General features: G+C 40.6%; 1 pseudogene; it reads left to right on the forward strand.

The window, feature by feature from the left end:
* Gm9797 (predicted pseudogene 9797) lies at positions 12,753-13,967 on the forward strand (annotated as a pseudogene).

A 19,146-nucleotide genomic window follows, 5' to 3' on the forward strand; every position in this document is an offset into this window, starting at 1 on the left:
TCTCCTGCCATTCACAAGAGCATAAATGCACACAGGCTCTTTCACAGAAGAAATCAGAACTGCAAGGCTCTCTGTTAAAAGCCCTCAGTAACTGGAGAGTTGTGGAGGTCAGCTAGCATGCCAATGTCTTCACCAAGTACCAACCTGCAGCTGCAGAGGGTATGGGTGCAGCACTTACTGTGATTGGAGCTTTCTTTGAACAAATGCTTTTGACCACGGCATCTGAGGTCCCCTCAGAGGTGCACAGTGTAGGGTGTGCCATCTTTCTGGCTCACTTTGAATGTGGCTGTGTAGAGATGGCTGCTTTAAGTAGCATCTGAGTTTCACTCAGCCTCTTGCATTGATAGAACTACCTCCCTGTAAAATGGGTCACTTGGAAAGAAACAACCATTGCTCTTGGCTTTTGCCTTCTCATCCATCTAAGGGAAAAAAGGTCTGTTCTTATTCTCGCTTTAGGTAGATGAATGCTTCTACACGGCATCCTGGGCACATGGGCTTCTAGGGTTGATGAAGTGCCCCAGCAGCCTCAATTATGACTTTTTTCCTTATCATGACGCGAAATCTGCTTTTTAAAAAAAATTAGGTATTTTATTTACATTTCAAATATTATCCCTTTCCTAGATTCCCTTCCAAAAATCCCCAATCCTCTCCCCCCTTCCCCTGCTCCCCAACCCACCCACTCCCACTTTCTGGCCCAGGCATTCCCCTGTACTGGGTCATGGAACCTTCACAAGACCAAGGGCCTCTCCTCCCATTGATGACTGACTAGGTTATCCTCAGCTACACATGCAGGTTGGTGGTTTAGTCCCAGGGAGCTCTGGGGGTACTGGTCAGTTCATATTGCTATCCCTCCTATAGGGCTGCAAACCCCTTCAGCTCCTTGGGTACTTTCTCTAGTTCCTTCTTTGGGGACTCTGTGCTCCGTCTAATGGATGACTGTGAACATTCACTTATTAGTCAGGCACTGGCAGAGCCTCTCAGGAGACAGCTATATCGGTCTCCTGTCAGCAAGCTTTTGTTGGCATCTGCAATAGTGTCTGGGTTTGGTGGTTGTTTGTGGGATGGATCCCCAAGTGGGACAGTCTCTGGATGGTCATGCCTTCAGTCTTTGCTCCAAACTTTGTCTCTGTAACTCTTTCCATGGGTATTTTGTTCCCCCTTCTAAGAAGGATTGAGGTGTCCACACTTTGGTCTTTCTTCTTCTTGTGTTTCATGTGTTTTGCAGATTGTATCTTGGGTATTCTGAGCTCCTGGGCTAATATCCACTTATCAGTGAGTGCATATCATGTGTGTTCTTTTGTGATTGGGTTATCTCACTTAGGATGATGTCCTCGAGATCCATCCATTTGTCTAAGAATTTCATGATTTCATTGTTTTTAATAGCTGAGTAGTACTGCATTGTGTAAATGTACCACATTTTCTGAATCCATTCCTCTGTTAAGGGACATCTGGGTTCTTTCCAACTTCTGGCTATTCAAATAAGGCTGCTATGAACATAGTGAAGTATATGTTCTTATTACAGGTTAGAACATCTTCTGGGTATATGCCCAGGAGTGGTATTGCTGGATCTTCCAGTAGTACTATGTCCAATTTTCTGAGGAACTGCCAAACTGACTTCCACAGTACCAGCTAGCAATCCCACCAGCAATGGAGGATTGTTCCTCTCTCTCTACATCCCACAGACTGTACATCACACTCCAATCCCACCAGCAATGGGGGGTTGTTCCTCTTTCTCTACATCCCACAGACTGTATATTACACTCCAACTTCATCAACGACTTTCCCTAGTGACATTCTCAAATGCATTCTCCAGCAACAATGTCACTTACCTAATGCTTCCAGAACTCCACTCAGACATTAGTTCACTCATTCAACAAAAAGTCTGTAAATGTTTATCAAATCCCATGCAGCAATTGGAAGGCTGGAGAAACAACAGTAAAGGATACCGCACAAGAGTGGGGAGAGAAAGCAAGCATACAAGTAGCATCCAGTAAAAAGGGACCACAAATTGTGAAGATGAAGTGATTAGTGGCAGGATAGAAAGTGATCCTTAGTGGTGGGGGTGGGTTTTGGAACTTAGCTGCCCAGGAGAAGACATTGGACCAGAATTCTGAAACATGAGAAGTATGGGTGAGACCCAGTCTGGAAGGATTGGAGGTAACATAGCAATTCAGTGTTGAAAACATTCAAGTTGATATGTATGATGGCATACATATTTCTAGTTGTTAGTAAATCACTTATTTTGTAGTTAAAATGAGAAGACAGTGTAAGTTTTAAAAAGAGGAAAGGACCACATAATTTGTATTTTATGGAAGTCAGATTTTTCAAATATTTACTTTATCATTTTTCTATTGGATACTCTTATTTAATTTTATGATTATTTTGTGATTGTTTTTTTTCCCCTTTGGTTGTATTCTTTCTGCTCTGTCAAGCAGAGTCCTGAATACCTGTCAAGGTGTTCTCATTTCTTCCTTCCTTCCTTCCTTCCTTCCTTCCTTCCTTCCTTCCTCCCTCCCTCCCTCCCTCCCTCCCTCCCTTCCTTCCTTCTTTCTTTCTTCTCTCATATATTACTTCCTGATTTCAGTTTCCCCACCCCCCCCATCCTCCCAGTCCCCTCTCCTTATTCCCCCTCTTCCCTAGATCTACTCGCCCTCCATTTCCCTTCAGAAAAGAGCATGCCTCCTAGGAATATCAACCAAACATAGTACATCAAGTTGCAAAAATATTAGGCTCCTTTCCTCATATTAAGGCTGCATGAGGTAACCTATGAGGAGGAAAGCAGTGAAAAGAGTCAGAGAAAGCCCTGGCTCCCATTGTCCTACAAGAAGACCAAGCTACACAACCACATGCAGAGGACCTAGTTCAGACCTGTTCAGGCTCCCTGATTGTCAGTTCAGTTTCTGTCAGTCCCTATGAGCCCATTTAGTTGACTCTGTGGATTTTTTTGTGGTTTCTTTGACTCCTCTGGCCCCTAAAATCCTTCCTTTCCTTCTTCCCCAGGATTAGGCTACTTGGCTGTGAGTTTTTGTGTCTCCTTTCAACAGTTGTTGGATGAAGCCTCTTTGATGATGATTATGGTAAGCTCCAATACTACAAATATAGCATAGTATCCTTAGGGATCATTTCATTGACTGCCCTGCCTCCCACCCTGTGTTTGGCTCTATCCTAGGTCTCTAGGCTATCCACCCTCTGATTGTTGGCTCTCCAGGCAGTTTCAGGCATGGGATACCTCTTGTGGCCTGACTGTCACTGGACTAGTATTGGTTTGTCAACCCCACGAGTTCTGTGCCACCTTTACTCCAGCACATCTTACAAGCAAGACAAACTGTAGATCAAAGGTTTTGTTGCTGTGTTCATGTCTCAGTATTTCCACTGGAAGACTAGCCTGGTTACAGAAGATGGCCATACTCTATTACTGGATGTCTTAGCTAGGGTCACCCTCATAGATTACTGGGAGTTTCCACTGAAGAAGGTGTCTACCTCACCCCTGAAATGCCTCCCCAATTCCAGTTGTCTCTTCCAGTAACTCTCACTCCATTCCCGCACCTGTTTCCACTTGTTCCTATTCACATCTGCCCCCAGCCCCCCATAACATTTATTCTATTTCTTTTCCCTAAGGAGATCCATGTGTTTGCTTGTGAGCCTTCCTTGTTACTTAGCCTCTCTGGGTCTTCGGATTATAGGTAACATGGTTATCCTTTACTTTACACTTAATGTCTACTTTAGGTGAGTATATGCAATGTTTATCTTTCTGGGTCTGGATTAATCCCCTCAGGATGATTTTTTTCTAGTTCCATTTATTTGCCTGCTTATGCTTTTTAATAGCGAGTAATACTCCGTTGTGGAAATGTACCACATTTTTTTCCAATCCATTCATTTAACACAATAACAGTAGTAGGATTTACACTAGGGTCCATGACCTACCTAATCTCATGTTCTTGGCTATTTTAGCAGTGTCAGATCCAGGTTCCATCTTAGGAGTTGGGTCTCAAATCCAATGAAAGTATTTTAGACCCATCTCTCTAGCCCATTATAAAAACCACATTAGTTTTATTATGATTAGAGAATGGTGAGCCATAATTGGACAGTGTAAGAAGGATGCCATGTATAATAATTTGAATGAGAACTATTCCCCATAGTGTTATGCATTTAAGAACTTGGTCCCCAGTTCTGTTTTGGGAGGTTTAGATGGTGCATCCTTGCTGGGGGAAGCATGGCCCTGATCAAAGGATTTTGAGATTAAAGGGCTTAAGTTAAGTCACTTTGCTCTTGCTGCTTTGTACCTGCAGTTCAATATATAAGATCTCAGACTCCTCTTCTTGCTAATACCCCTCTGGAAACATAATCAAAAATACCTTCCTTTTACAAATTTCGTTGGTCATGGTTTGTTTGTGTTTTAACAAAGTGATAGGAAATTAATGTAATCCATATACAAATACAATATAGTATGTTCTATAAACATAATATGCTATGTTCTTAACTTTATATGCCCCAGTACAGGAGAAGGTCAGGGCCAAGAAGTGAGAATGAGTGGGTAGGGGAGCAGGGCAGGGGGAGGTATAGGGAACTTTCCGGATAGCATTTGAAATTTGAAATGTATATAAAGAAAATATCTAATAAAAAATATGCTATGCTCTTGCAGGGACTAGGTGAGACATAACCTTGGCAGTTGCTGGGGAGGTAGAGGGAGATGAAGAATGGGGTAGAGCCCATAGGACTTAGTGATGGATCAGAGATAGCTGAGGTATGAGCAAAGGAAATGAACAGCAGCTCTTGTTGTCATCGCTTATACACTGAGAAATGAATAAATGTTTCCTCCTTCCTTCCTTTTTCCTTCCTCTTCTTTTCTTCTTTCCTCCTCACTTTCTTTTTTCTCCTCCTTGATAAATGAAGATGAATGTGTATATACTAGCAAATACTGTACCACTAAGATATTTCATTGAGCTTCCGGTCAGCACCAGCACTGGGGCACCTTGGGCGCGGACTCTGTGGACACCCCTAAGGTCCACAAAGGACTCTCCATGGGATCTTAGGACCTCTGGATCTTAGGAACACAACTTCTGCCAGGAGGCAGGTTCGAATGCCAGATATCTGGGCACCTTCCCTGCAAGAGGAGAACTTGCCTGCAGAAAGTACTCTGACCACTGAAACTCAGGAGAGAGCTAGTCTCCAAGGTCTGCTGATAGAGGCTAACATAATCACCTGAGGAATAAGCTCTAACCAGAGACAACTATAACACCTAGCTCCAGAGATTACCAGATGGCAAAGGCAAATCTAAGAATCTTACTAACAGAAACCAAGACCAATCACCATCATCAGAACGCAGCACTCCCATCCCACCCAGTCCTGGGCACCCTAACACACCTGAAAAGCTAGACCCAGATTTAAAAGCGTATCTCATGATGATGGTAGAGGACATCAAGAAGAACTTTAATAACTCACTTAAATAAATATAGGAGAACACTGCTAAACAGGTAGAAGACCTTAAAGAGGAAGCACAAAAATCCCTTAAAGAATTGCAGGAAAACACGAATTGAATAAAACCATACAAGACCTAAAAAGGTAAGTAGACACAATAAAGAAAACCCAAAGTTAGGCAACGCTGGAGATAGAAACCCTAGAAAAGAAATCTGGAACCATAGATGCAAGCATCAGCAACAGAATACAAGATATGGAAAAGAGAATCTCAGGTACAGAAGATTCCATAGAGAACATGGTCACAACAATCAGAGAAAATGCAAAATGCAAAAAGATCCTAACTCAAAACATCCAGGAAATCCAGGACACAATGAGAAGACCAAACCTACGGATAATAGGAGTAGATGAGAATGAAGATTTTCAACTTAAAGGGACAGCAAATATCTTCAACAAAATTATAGAAGAAAACGTCCCAAACCTAAAGAAAGAGATGCCCGTGAACATACAAAAAGCCTACAGGACTCCAAAGAGACTGGACCAGAAAAGAAATTCCTCCTGACACATAATAATCAGAACAACAAATGCACTAAATAAAGATAGAACATTAAAAGCAGTAAGGAAGAAAGGTCAAGTAACATATACAGGCAGGCCTATCAGAATTACACCAGACTTTTCACCAGAGACTATGAAAGCCAGAAGATGCTGGACAGATGATATACAGACACAAAGAGAACACAAATACCAGCCCATGCTACTATACCCAACCAAATTCTGAATTACTATAGATGGAGAAACAAAAGTATTTCACAACAAAACCAAATTCACACATTATCTTTCCATGAGTCCAGCCCTTCAAAGGATAATAACAGAAAAAAAACCAATACAAGGACGGAAAACACGACCTAGAAAAAGGAAGAAAGTAATCCTTCAACAAACCAAAAAGAAGGCAACCACAAAACAGAGTGCTAAATCTAACAACAAAAATAATAGGAAACAACAATTACTTTTCCTTAATACCTCTTAATATCAATGGACTCAATTCCCCAATAAAAAGACATAGACTAGCAGACTGGCTACACAAACAGAACCCAACATCCTGCTGCTTACAGGAAACCCATCTCAGGGAAAAAGACAGACACTACCTCAGAGTGAAAGGCTGGAAAACAATTTTCCAAGCAAATGGTCTGAATAAACAAGCTGGAGTAGCCATTCTAATATCAAATGAAATCAACTTCCAACCCAAAGTTATCAAAAAAGACAAGGAGGGACACTTCATAGGAAACAAAGGTAAAATCTTCAAAGAGGACCTCTCAATTCTGAATATCTATGCTCCAAATGTAAGGGCAGCCACATTCATTAAAGAAACTTTAGTAAAGCTCAAAGAACACATTGCACCTCACACAATAATAGTGGGAGACTTCAACACAACACTTTCGTCAATGGACAAATTATGGAAACAGAAACTAAACAGGGACACAGTGAAACTAACAGAAGTGATGAAACAAATGGACTTAACAGATATCTACAGAACATTTTATCCTAAAACAAAAGGATATACCTTCAACTCAGCACCTCATGGTACCTTCTCCAAAATTGACCATATAATTTGTCACATAACAGGCCTCAACAGATACAAAAATATTGAAATTGTTCCATGCATCCAAGGACTAAGGCTGATCTTCAATAACAACATAAAAAATGGAAAGCTAACATTCACGTGGGAACTGAACAACACTCTTCTCAATGATAACTTGGTTAAGGAAGGGATAAAGAAAGAAATTAAAGACTTCAGAGTTTAATGAAAATGAAGCCACAACATACCCAAACTTATGGGATAAAACGAAAGCATTTCTAAGAGGGAAACTCATAGCTCTGAGTGCCTCCAAAAAGAAAGTAGAGAGAGCGCACACAAGCAGCTTGACAACACACCTAAAAGCTCTAGAACAAAAGGGAGCAAATTAACCCAAGAGGAGTAGAAGGCAGGAAATAATCAAACTCAGTGGCGAAATCAACCAAGTGGAAACAAGAAGAACTATTCAACAAATCAATCAAAGGATGAGCTGGTTCTTTGAGAAAATCAACAAGATCGATAAACCATTAGCCAGACTCACTAGAGGGCAGAGGGAAAGCATCCTAATTAACAAAATCAGAAATGAAAAGGGAGACATAACAACAGATCTTGAAGAAATCCAAAACACCATCAGATCCTTCTACAAAAGGCTATACTCAACAAAACTGGAAAACCTGGAAGAAATGGACAAATTTCTAGATAAATACCGGGTACCAAAGTTAAATCAGGATCAAGTTAACGATCTAAAAAGTCCCATATCCCCTAAAGAAATAGAAGCAGTCATTAATAGTCTCCCAGCCAAAAAAGCCCAGGACCAGATTGGTTAGTGCAGAGTTCTATCAAACCTTCAAAGAAGATCTAATTCCAGTTCTGCACAAACTATTCCACAAAATAGAAGTAGAAGGTACTCTACCCAACTCATTCTATGAAGCCACAATTACTCTGATACCTAAACCACAGAAAGATCCAACAAAGATAGAGAACTTCAGACCAATTTCTCTTATGAATATCGATGCAAAAATACTCAATAAAATTCTTGCTAACCAAATCCAAGAACACATCAAAAAAATCATCCATCCTGACCAAGTAGGTTTTATTCAAAGGATGCAGGGATGGTTTAATATACGGTAATCCATCAATGTAATCCATTATATAAACAAACTCAAAGACAAAAACCACATGATCATCTCGTTAGACACGAAGAAAGCATTTGACAAAATCCAAAACACAGTCATGATAAAAGCCTTGGAATGATGAGGCATTCAAGGACAATACCTAAACATGATAAAAGCAATCTACAGCAAACCAGTAGCCAACATCAAAGGAAATGGTGAGAAGCTTGAAGTAATCCCACTAAAATCAGGGACTAGACAAGTCTGCCGACTTTCTCCCTACCGATTCAACATTGTACTTGAAGTCCTAGCCAGAGCAATTTGACAACAAAAGGAGATCAAGGGGATATAAATTGGAAAGGAAGAAGTCAAAATACCACTTTTTGCAGATGATATGATAGTATACATAAGTGACCCTAAAAATTCCACCAGAGAACTCCTAAACCTGGTAAACAGCTTTGATGAAGTAGCTGGATATAAAATCACTTAAACAAGTCAATTGCCTTTCTCTACACAAAGGATAAACAGGCTGAGAAAGAAATTAGGGAAACAACACCCTTCTCAATAGTCACAAATAATATAAAATAACTTTCCGAGACTCTAACTAAGGAAGTGAAAGATCTGTATGATAAGAACTTCAAGTCTCTGAAGAAAGAAATTACAGAAGATCTCAGAAGATGGAAAGATCTCCCATGCTCATGGATGGGCAAGATCAACATTGTAAAAATGGCAATCTTGCCAAAAGCAATCTACAGATTCAATGCAATCCCCATCAAAATTCCACCTCAATTCTTCAATGAATTAGAAAGGGCAATTTGCAAATTCATCTGGAATAACAAAAAAACTAGGATAGCAAAAACTCTTCTCAAGGATAAAAGAACCTCTGGTGGAATGACCATGCCTGACCTAAAGCTGTACTACAGAGCAATTGTGATTAAAACTGCATGGTACTGGTATATCGACAGACAAGTAGACCAATGGAATAGAATTGAAGACCCAGAAATGAACCCACACACCTATGGTCACTTGATCTTTGACAAGGGAGCTAAAACCATCCAGTGTAAAAAAGACAGCATTTTCAACAAATGGTGCTGGCACAACTGACAGTTATCATGTAGAAGAATTCGAATTGATCCATTCCTATCTCCTTGTACTAAGGTCAAATATAAGTGGATCAAGGAACTCCACATAAAACCAGAGACACTTAAACTTGTAGAGGAGAAAGTAGGGAAAAGCCTCAAAGATATGGGCACAGGGGAAAAATTCCTGAATAGAACAGCAATGGCTTATGCTGTAAGAATGAGAATTGACAAATGAGACCTCATAAAATTGCAAAGCTTCTGTAAGGAAAAAGACACCATGAATAAGACAAAATGGCCACCAACAGATTGGGAAAGGATCTTTACTTATCCTAAATCAGATAGGGGACTAATATCAAATATATATAAAGAACTCAAGAAGGTGGACTCCAGAAAATCAAATAACCCCATTAAAAATGGGGCTCAGAGCTAAACAAAGAATTCTCACCTGAGGAATACCGAATGGCTGAAAAGCACCTGAAAAATGTTCAGCATCCTTAATCATCAGGGAAATGCAAATCAAAACAACCCTGAGATTCCACCTCACACAAGTTAGAATGGCTAAGATAAAAAATTCAGGTGACAGCAGATACTGGCGAGGATGTGGAGAAAGAGGAACACTCCTCCATTGTTGGTGGGATTTCAAGCTTGTACAACCACTCTGGAAATCAGTCTGGCCCTTCCTCAGACAATTGGACACAGTACTATGGGAGGATCCTGCAATACCTCTCTTTGGCATATATACAGAAGATGTTCCAACTAGTAAGAAATACACATGCTCCACTAAGTTCTTAACAGCCTTATTTATCATAGTCAGAAGCTGGAAAGAACCCCGATGCCCCTCAACAGAGGAACTTATACAAAAAATGTGGTACATATACACAATGGAGTACTACTCAGCTATTAAAAAGAATGAATTTATGAAATTCCTAGGCAAATGGTTAGACCTGGAGGGCATCGTCCTGAGTGAGGTAACCCAATCACAAAAGAACTCACATGATATGTACTCACTAATAAGTGGATATTAGCCCAGAAACTTAGAATACCCAAGATTTAAGATACAATTTGCCAAACACATGAAACTCAAGAAGAAGGAAGACCAAAGTGTGGACACTTTGCCCCTTCTTAAAATTGGGAACAAAACACCCATGGAAGGAGTTACAGAGACAAAGTTTGGAGCAGAGACAAAAGAATGGACCATCTAGAGACTGCCACATCCAGGGATCCATCCCATAATCAGCCTCCAAATGCTGACAGCATTGCATACACTAGCAAAATTTTGCTGAAAGGACCCTGATATAGCTGTCTCTTGTAAGGCTATGCCGGGTCCTAGCAAACACAGAAGTGGATGCTCACAGTCAGCTATTGGATGGATCACAGTGCCCCCAATGGAGGAGCTAGAGAAAGTACCCAAGGAGCTAAAGGGATCTGCAACCCTATAGGTGGAACAACAATATGAACTAACCAGTACCCCGAAGCTCTTGACTCTAGCTGCATATGTATCAAAAGATGGCCTAGTCGGCCATTAGTGGAAAGAGAGGCTCATTGGTCATGCAAACTTTATATGCCTCAGTACAGGGGAACGCCATGGCCAGAAAGTGGGCATGTTGGGTAGGGGAGTGGGGGGTGGTATGGGGGACTTTTGGAATAGCATTGGAAATGAAAATGAGGAAAATACCTAATAAAAATATTAAAAAAGAAAAAATAAAGATATTTCATTGAACTTGTTTTGTTAAGGGAGGTTTAGAAAAATCATTATACATTAGATTTCCATTTGGAATGTCTGCTAGTCATGCATATGGTCATGTCAAATCAACAGTTGGATACACAAATACACAATATGTTACATGCTCAAGAAGGATATAAAAGGTGGAAATACAGATCTGTGAGTCATTGTGCAAGGAATAATACATGTACACTTAAAGGGCTAGATACTATTTTAAAAGGAAGGATTTGGAGAGAAAAGAAGAGAATGTAAGCTAGGTGCTTTTCCAAAAAGAGAAGCTCCACAAAGTTAACTGCAGAATAGAAAGAATGTTCACCAGACCATAGTAATTTTAAAACAACCCCCACTGCACAAACACACCAAAATATTTCAATGTTGTGCTTCAAATAGGAGGAAGAAAAGACTAATTGACTAGAGAGGGGTTTAGAACCAAAAGAAGGTTATTTTTAATAGTTGGTTACCAGAGCATATATGTTGTCTGATGGCTTGATGGCTAAAGAGGTGATGTCAGCAGCTAACAGCAAACTCAGACTCCTTTGGAAAATCTTTCCCTCCTCCCCCAATCCCCTTCCAGCAGAATTAATTATGTCCTTGTAGTTAGTCTCTTAGAGTTTGCTTAATTATATTTATAACATTTTGTTATGGTTAATTATGGAAATTTTTGTGTCCCAAGTGGATTGTTGAACTCCTGGGGAAAGTTGGTATTCTTTGTTGATTGGCAGTTCTGCAAAGGCTTTTATTAAGCACTTTGCATGTGTGATCTCAGCTGCTATTCACAACAGCCCTTTATGGGACATAATCTTTATTTTATAGGTGAGGGAGTTTCAGCTGAATGACCAATAACAAGGTTGGTGAGTTGGACGCAGAGTAAAGACCCTGCCCCTGAACTGCAAGCTTTCCCTAGGCAGACTTTTCTTTCAATGACTCCTTTCACTAGGTTAGGAATCACATTTCCATACCACATGTGTGCTAACTCCCAACTCAAAAGTCAGTAGATGAAGTAAAACAGATCTAGAGGTAAGAAACCTAAGAATGAATACTTACTTTTCTCTCTCTGGTTTGGATTACATTGCCTGGTTCCACTGTTGGTGTCCTGTGGAGCCTCTTTATCAAGAGAAGGCAGATACAGGGAGCATGCATCAGGTCCATGAGACCATGTAGTCCTCTTCTGCATCTCTGTAGCTGAACTGACTGGCCAAGTGGAGGAGCTACTGGATTTGAAGACCTTTGGCTGGGTGAGTAAAGGTGGCTTGCTGTAACTAAGCAACCACCAAAGTCAGAGTTCAATCTCTATGCTTTTAATCCTCACTATGCTGATTGCCTAATGTTGGTGTTCTTTTTCTCTTAAAAATCTTTTACCAAGCACATCATGTAAAAAGATATTACCTCATGAAGTTAAGAGAAAAAGACAGAAAATGTCATGTAACAATGTCAGTTCTTATCTCAGTCATCCCACAGTTGCTCTTTCGGTCTGTATCAATTTAATGCAAAGAAATTTTTTTTCAACTAAGGAAAGAAAGCTACTGATCCTAGAGCCAAATATTGATTGAAAATGACTAAGACAAACCCACAGTGCTCTTCATTGTGTTAGTTATCTTTCCTCACTGACACTCGCTAATCTAGTAGACACCAACTTGGCTGGATCGATTGAGCCCTGAATTTTAATATCTAAACAGCTCAGTGTTTTCCATATGCCTTCATTGGTTTGTTATTCTTTTGTATATATTCTTGGAACCACAGGATGTGTTATAATAGCTGAAGCTATTATTAAATTGGCAAAGGCTATTATTATTTTATTAACTAGGATTTGTTAAGTGTCAATCATTCATTCAGAAGATCTGCATTGGGGTTCCGTCACCCAGACACGTGAAGGTCGGCAAGTCGCTTCAGTGCTCGCCTCGGCCCGCGTGGTCGTGCCGGGATGGAGTCCTCCACGTCCTCTTCGGGCTCGGCTCTGGGCGCCGTGGACCCTCAGTTGCAGCATTTCATCGAGGTGGAGACGCAGAAGCAGCGCTTCCAGCAGCTGGTGCACCAGATGACGGAACTTTGCTGGGAGAAGTGCATGGATAAGCCTGGGCCTAAGTTGGACAGTCGGGCTGAGGCCTGTTTTGTGAACTGCGTTGAACGCTTCATTGATACAAGCCAGTTCATCTTAAATCGACTGGAACAGACCCAGAAGTCCAAACCCGTCTTCTCAGAAAGCCTTTCTGACTGATCTCAGCATTACCTCTTTGGAAAAGTAGTTCAAGAATTGAAGAGCTGCTGATGAGGTGGTTGAAGAAATGGCTATGGGGGGGATTAAACTCCCAATTTTCTTTATCGTCTTGGGACATCTTGTCACCTGAGAATGAACAAAGACCAATTTTTATGTATGGGAGTTGAGAGTCATGTGTATTTGGTTGTGTTTTTAAAGCTAACCATGTGACAATAATTGACAGATAAATGAAAGTGTGAGATGCATATAACTGTATATGGGACTGCTTTCTCAAGGTCCCTTTACTGCTTTATAAAATAATTTTGATAGGTGGACTGCTTTCTAGAATTTGATAGTGGGACCACATAGGGTAAATCTTGATTTGTATGGGTTCATTTCTGATTTTTTTAGGGAGATCTTTGTGTCAGTCAAATTGGCAGTGGGGAAAGATCCTGGCACTGTTAAACTGTGAGCTTTCTTTCATGTCTGACCTGGAGCTGAAAAAAAGTCCTATGGAGTGTTCCTGCAATCCAACTTCTTAGGTTGTCTCTCCCCTATACTGTGACTTACTTAACTCGCAAATTGAAAATATGGTCTCAAGGTAGAAGAGGAAGCCTGAGAATCCAAAGGGCTTTAGTCATAAAAGAATCTAGCTCATGAGTACTATTCTTATTACCAGACAGCCACGAGAAGAAGTTAACTTACTATGTATATCCAGATGCAAAACATTCACAGATGTGCCTAAAGAAACCGCGACTTAGGCCAGTTCAGAACTAACAACTGTTTCAGGTAGAGGTGCATGCCTGATGGTAGACATCGATTCCATTAACTGCATTCTTTTGGTCACTGAAATAAAAGCTCGCAAGATTAAAAAAAAAAAAAAAAAAAAAAAAAAAAAAAAAAAAAAAAAGAAGATCTGCATTGATTTCCCATCCTTTATGCAGAAGGCATATAAAGTAAGGTGAGATGTTCAACTGGAAAACAAAGTTCTGAGAAGACAAGCTCACGGTTCAGAGAAGAGACAAACCATAAACAGTCATCTTCAACATGAAAAATGCCTCAGTATGGAAAGGAACAGGAAGCCGAGGGCACATGGGTGAAGCTGTTGAAGTCATTAAGAGCTCTCAAGAAGCCTTTTGAAGAAGAGCATGCTTGTGGTGAACGAAGTGTAAACGGTAGTAGCTACAGATGAAGGTGTGTTGGAGGAATGGAGAGGCCACTCCTCAAAGATGGAAGTTCTTTGCAAAGGTTAACTTGTGAAAAGGCAGGCATCAATCAGGGTGCTAAGTATGTGTGGCATGCTGAGAAGCAAAGAAGGATGTAGCTGGGGACAGGCAGGCTCACAGTGGGACACAGTGGCTAGTTTTTTAAAAAATGGATCCATTCCATGGGGAAGAAGTACATAGCTATGGAAACAGTTTAAGCAGATTAGCAATAATAATCCAACAGAAACATGGAACACTTATTTTAAGAACACAAGACAATGATGCCAGAACAAAGAAGATAAAACATTGCTACAATAATCCACTTTTGTATTTCTGAGGCTATTAATGTCAGTCTATGAATGTGGGATTTGGGAATAAATATCATTCAAAATACAGATTAAGAAGATTAAATCGGCAAAGGCTATTGTTTTCACATTGCTGGAGAGGCATGGGGGAAACTTGGTGGCCTTCCTTCCTTTCTTCTTAGATAGACTGGATGTAGGTAGACTGTCTTTAAGTAGATGGTGCTTTCTTGGCTTTAAGTACAAGAGTCAAATACTGAGTTGGCCTCAAGTGATGTGTCATATTCAGTCTTTCATTGCTGAAAAAAATATCTAAGATAAACCATTTAGAAGGAGAAGGATAACTTTTGGCTTCTGCTGGGTCAGAGGCTTTGGTTGGACCTGAGATTCTTCAGAGCATCATGGTGGAAAAAGTATGATAGACAAAGATGCTCAATTCTGGAAACCAGGGAGGAAAGAGAGAGGGTAGGAGAGTCAGGAACTAGCAGGCTTTCTAGGTTAAACCCTCAATAACTGACTTCTACAAACTAACCCATCCTAAAATTTCACCTGCTTCTCCAAGCTGTGTAACCAGATGGGTTCTCATACACAGACCTTTAATACATAGATAGGCCTGAGGAGCACACTTCGCAGCCAGAGTACAAATACAGAGTACATGCTGCATTTGAAATACTTATTTCTTGTTCATGCACAAGTGGCTCATAGGCAGTGCTTGCTATATGGGTAGATAGGAAGTCCTTTCAAAGCATGCAACATGAGCTGGGCATGGTGGCACATGCCTTTAATCCCAGCACTCAGGAGGCAGAGGTAGGCAGATTATTGAGTTCGAGGCCAGCCTGGTCTACAGAGTGAGTTCCAGGACAGCCAGGGCTACACAGAGAAACCCTGACTCGGAAGAAAAAAAAAAGCATGCAACATTTAGCACTAAAGTAGATCATATGATAAAGGTTTAGATGTTGTTCTTCATCATTTTGTAGGTGCTAAATTGCTTAACAACATGACTTTCCACATGGTCATATTCTATATACCATTAAAAACATTGAACCATATTCAAATATGGATTGTATCCATCCCGGATACTGTTCTTTACTACACTTTCAGCTCACCACCTTTCATGAATTAACTCAATCATGCCTCTACCCAAGAGGGATCCAGCCATCTGGTGTTCTCTTGCGCCATCTTTACCACTTCACATTCCTGGTCAGTCCTTCTGATTTTTTTTTCCATTTTTTATTAGGTATTTAGCTCATTTACATTTCCAATGCTATACCAAAAGTCCCCCATACCCATCCACCCCCACTCCCCTACCCACCCACTCCCCCTTTTTGGCCATGGCGTTCCCCTGTACTGGGGCATATAAAGTTTGCGTGTCCAATGGGCCTCTCTTTCCAGTGATGGCCGACTAGGCCATCTTTTGATACATATGCAGCTAGAGTCAAGAGCTCCGGGGTACTGGTTAGTTCATAATGTTGTTCCACCTATAGGGTTGCAGGTCCCTTTAGCTCCTTGGGTTCTTTCTCTAGCTCCTCCATTGGGAGCCCTGTGATCCATCCATTAGCTGACTGTGAGCATCCACTTCTGTGTTTGCTAGGCCCCGGCATAGTCTCACAAGAGACAGCTACATCTGGGTCCTTTCAGCAAAATCTTGCTAGTGTATGCAATGGTGTCAGCATTTGGATGCTGATTATGGGGTGGATCCCTGGATATGGCAGTCTCTACATGGTCCATCCTTTCATCTCAGCTCCAAACTTTGTTTCTGTAACTCCTTCCATGGGTGTTTTGTTCCCAATTCTAAGGAGGGGCATAGTGTCCACACTTCAGTCTTCATTCTTCTAGAGTTTCATGTGTTTAGCAAATTGTATCTTATATCTTGGGAATCCTAGGTTTGGGGCTAATATCCACTTAACAGTGAGTACATATTGTGTGAGTTCCTTTGTGAATGTGTTACCTCACTCAGGATGATGCCCTCCAGGTCCATCCATTTGGCTAGGAATTTCATAAATTCATTCTTTTTAATAGCTGAGTAGTACTCCATTGTGTATATGTACCACATTTTCTGTATCCATTCCTCTGTTGAGGGGCATCTGGGTTCTTTCCAGCTTCTGGCTATTATAAATAAGGCTGCTATAAAGATAGTGGAGCATGTGTCCTTCTTACCAGTTGGGGCATCTTCTGGATATATGCCCAGGAGAGGTATTGCTGGATCCTCCGGTAGTACTATGTCCAATTTTCTGAGGAACCGCCAGACTGATTTCCAGAGTGGTTGTACAAGCCTGCAATCCCACCAACAATGGAGGAGTGTTCCTAGTCCTTCTGATTTTGAGCTTTACTTTGCTCCACCACACTTTGACAAAGGTTATCTTAATCCTTCACCTGCTGCCTCTAGCTGCACCAGTTCTTCACTGTTGCTGGAAAGAAAACACAAAACCATGCTTACTGGTGTCATTTTTACCTTTTGACATTGAATTTCAAGGATGCCTTTTAAATTGTGCCTGGGAATAAGATTTATAATCGCTTCTTATACTAGGTAACCATTTCTATACTCTTTGATCTCTTCAAACTTCCAATTACTATCGATTTTTTCCTTCAGTTTTAAGAAATAAAGTTTATTTCACCTTTCACCCAGAAAACTGGAGAATTTATACAAAAAGACTTCTGTTACATTTACCTGCTGTTGCAATAAACTGAGCAGGTTTGCTTTCTTGCCCATCAATGAGGCAAGATACAGGCAGATTCAATGATAGGAAAGGAGAGCGAGATGAAGGCATCTCCTGTTGGTGGATTGATGACAGATTCTTGTCTAGCCTGATTAGGTCAAATTAAATGATACCTGTGGATCACTTCCACGTTATGCCTATTTCTCTACAACTAATTTCCCCATTCTCAGGTGAAATAGATATTACGGACTCATATTTATAAGTTTCTAGATGGGACCTTGACCAAACTTCCATTATATTATGGATGAATTCATTAGCACATACCATCTGTCCTATATGATTGTTTACATCAGGGAATCTATACCTGACTGCCAGGACAAACTCCCTCAAGGCCTTTCTGTTTAGCAGAGAGTTTCTATCTTCTTTCTTTCCTTTCATTTAATTGTAGCATCCTCATTACTTCAATGACACCTTTCTTTCCATGTGAATCATAGCTGTTACTCAGGAAACAAGAACTCAGAGAACAGAGGGAACATCAATCAACTGGTTACACTGAATCCAGCCAGGAAGCAGAGGCAGGCAGTGCTAGTACCTAGTCATTATCAGATGTTCCTGTCTGAAATACCCTCAAGGCACCCACAGAGGTGTATCTCCTAGGAGTTTTAAAATCCAGTTACGTTGGCAATGAAGATTAACCACCACAGTCTTAAAACGTGAGGTGACATATTTTATATTGTACTGGTTGAAATCATGATTTGAGGCTACAGGCATATAATTTACTAAATATGTAACATCTGTTGTCCAGAAAATGACATGATTACGTTCTCCTTCATTACTGAACAAACTCTACTGTGTATAATGCTATATTTTCCTTAGTCATCCATTTTTCATGCTACATTTCATAATCTCCTAGTTCAGGTATCTTCCATATGTCTCTCTATTCTCTTTCTGGATCCCATTACAAACACAGAAGAGGAACAGTTCATTGTCCTTGCTAGTCTAGGAGACACTAAAATAGAAGGCTCAGGTAGAGCTTTCCCCTTTAATCAGCGATCAAGATATTGCCTTAAAGAAGGGCAATTCTTCCAAAAGGAATTTGCTTAAATAATAAATATATAAATCTCACCCTGTGACATTTCTAAAGAATTTGAGTAAGCAAATCTAGCTTTTACAACTGAAAAAATTTAGTATTCAGGTTTTATCTAGGCCTGGATTCCAGAGTTTTGGGATATTTCTCAACTCCTTGCAAAGCAAAATTAGAGAGTCAATTCTTACATTTCCTTCTGCACAGTAGATATGCCTTCCCAGCTGTCAACTTACTCTCTACTGTTGGGTTTGTGCTTGGCAATTCTCTTATGTCCCACATCTTGATAGAATGGGCTGCTCACTGCCATGTCAGAATTTTGGAATCCCAATCTGGACTACACTGGTGATTGATAGCAGTGGGCAATATGAGAAGAGAGATGATTAATTACTTTTACCTTAGGAAAGCACATGGCCTTCTTAATTGCTCTTACTCAAAGGCAAGTATGGCCAATTCTTTCAAAAACTAAAAGAGCGATTAGTACACTTAATGTGTTGCAACCTTTATTTGTGAGTTTCCCACAATCTGGCGCTGATCCCTGGGTAAATGCCATTCCGATTCCATTAAAGTTAAATTTCAAACACACAGTAAAGGGCAGAGCAAAAGCTGCAAGTAATCACAGCAAAGAGGGCACATCTGCTCCCCTGGAGTGTCCATCTTGCAGCTGGTGTTGAAATGGATTAATCCCTCCTCAGAAACAGCCAGGCAGCTTGAATGGTGGGATGCTATTAAGTGACAAGATGAGTCCATTTTTGGAATGAAGGCAGAGAATTAAAGTGCCCCAAACAAATCACTGCAA

The sequence above is a fragment of the Mus musculus genome, chromosome 10 (assembly GCF_000001635.26).
Source record: "Mus musculus strain C57BL/6J chromosome 10, GRCm38.p6 C57BL/6J".
Classification (NCBI taxonomy): domain Eukaryota; kingdom Metazoa; phylum Chordata; class Mammalia; order Rodentia; family Muridae; genus Mus; species Mus musculus.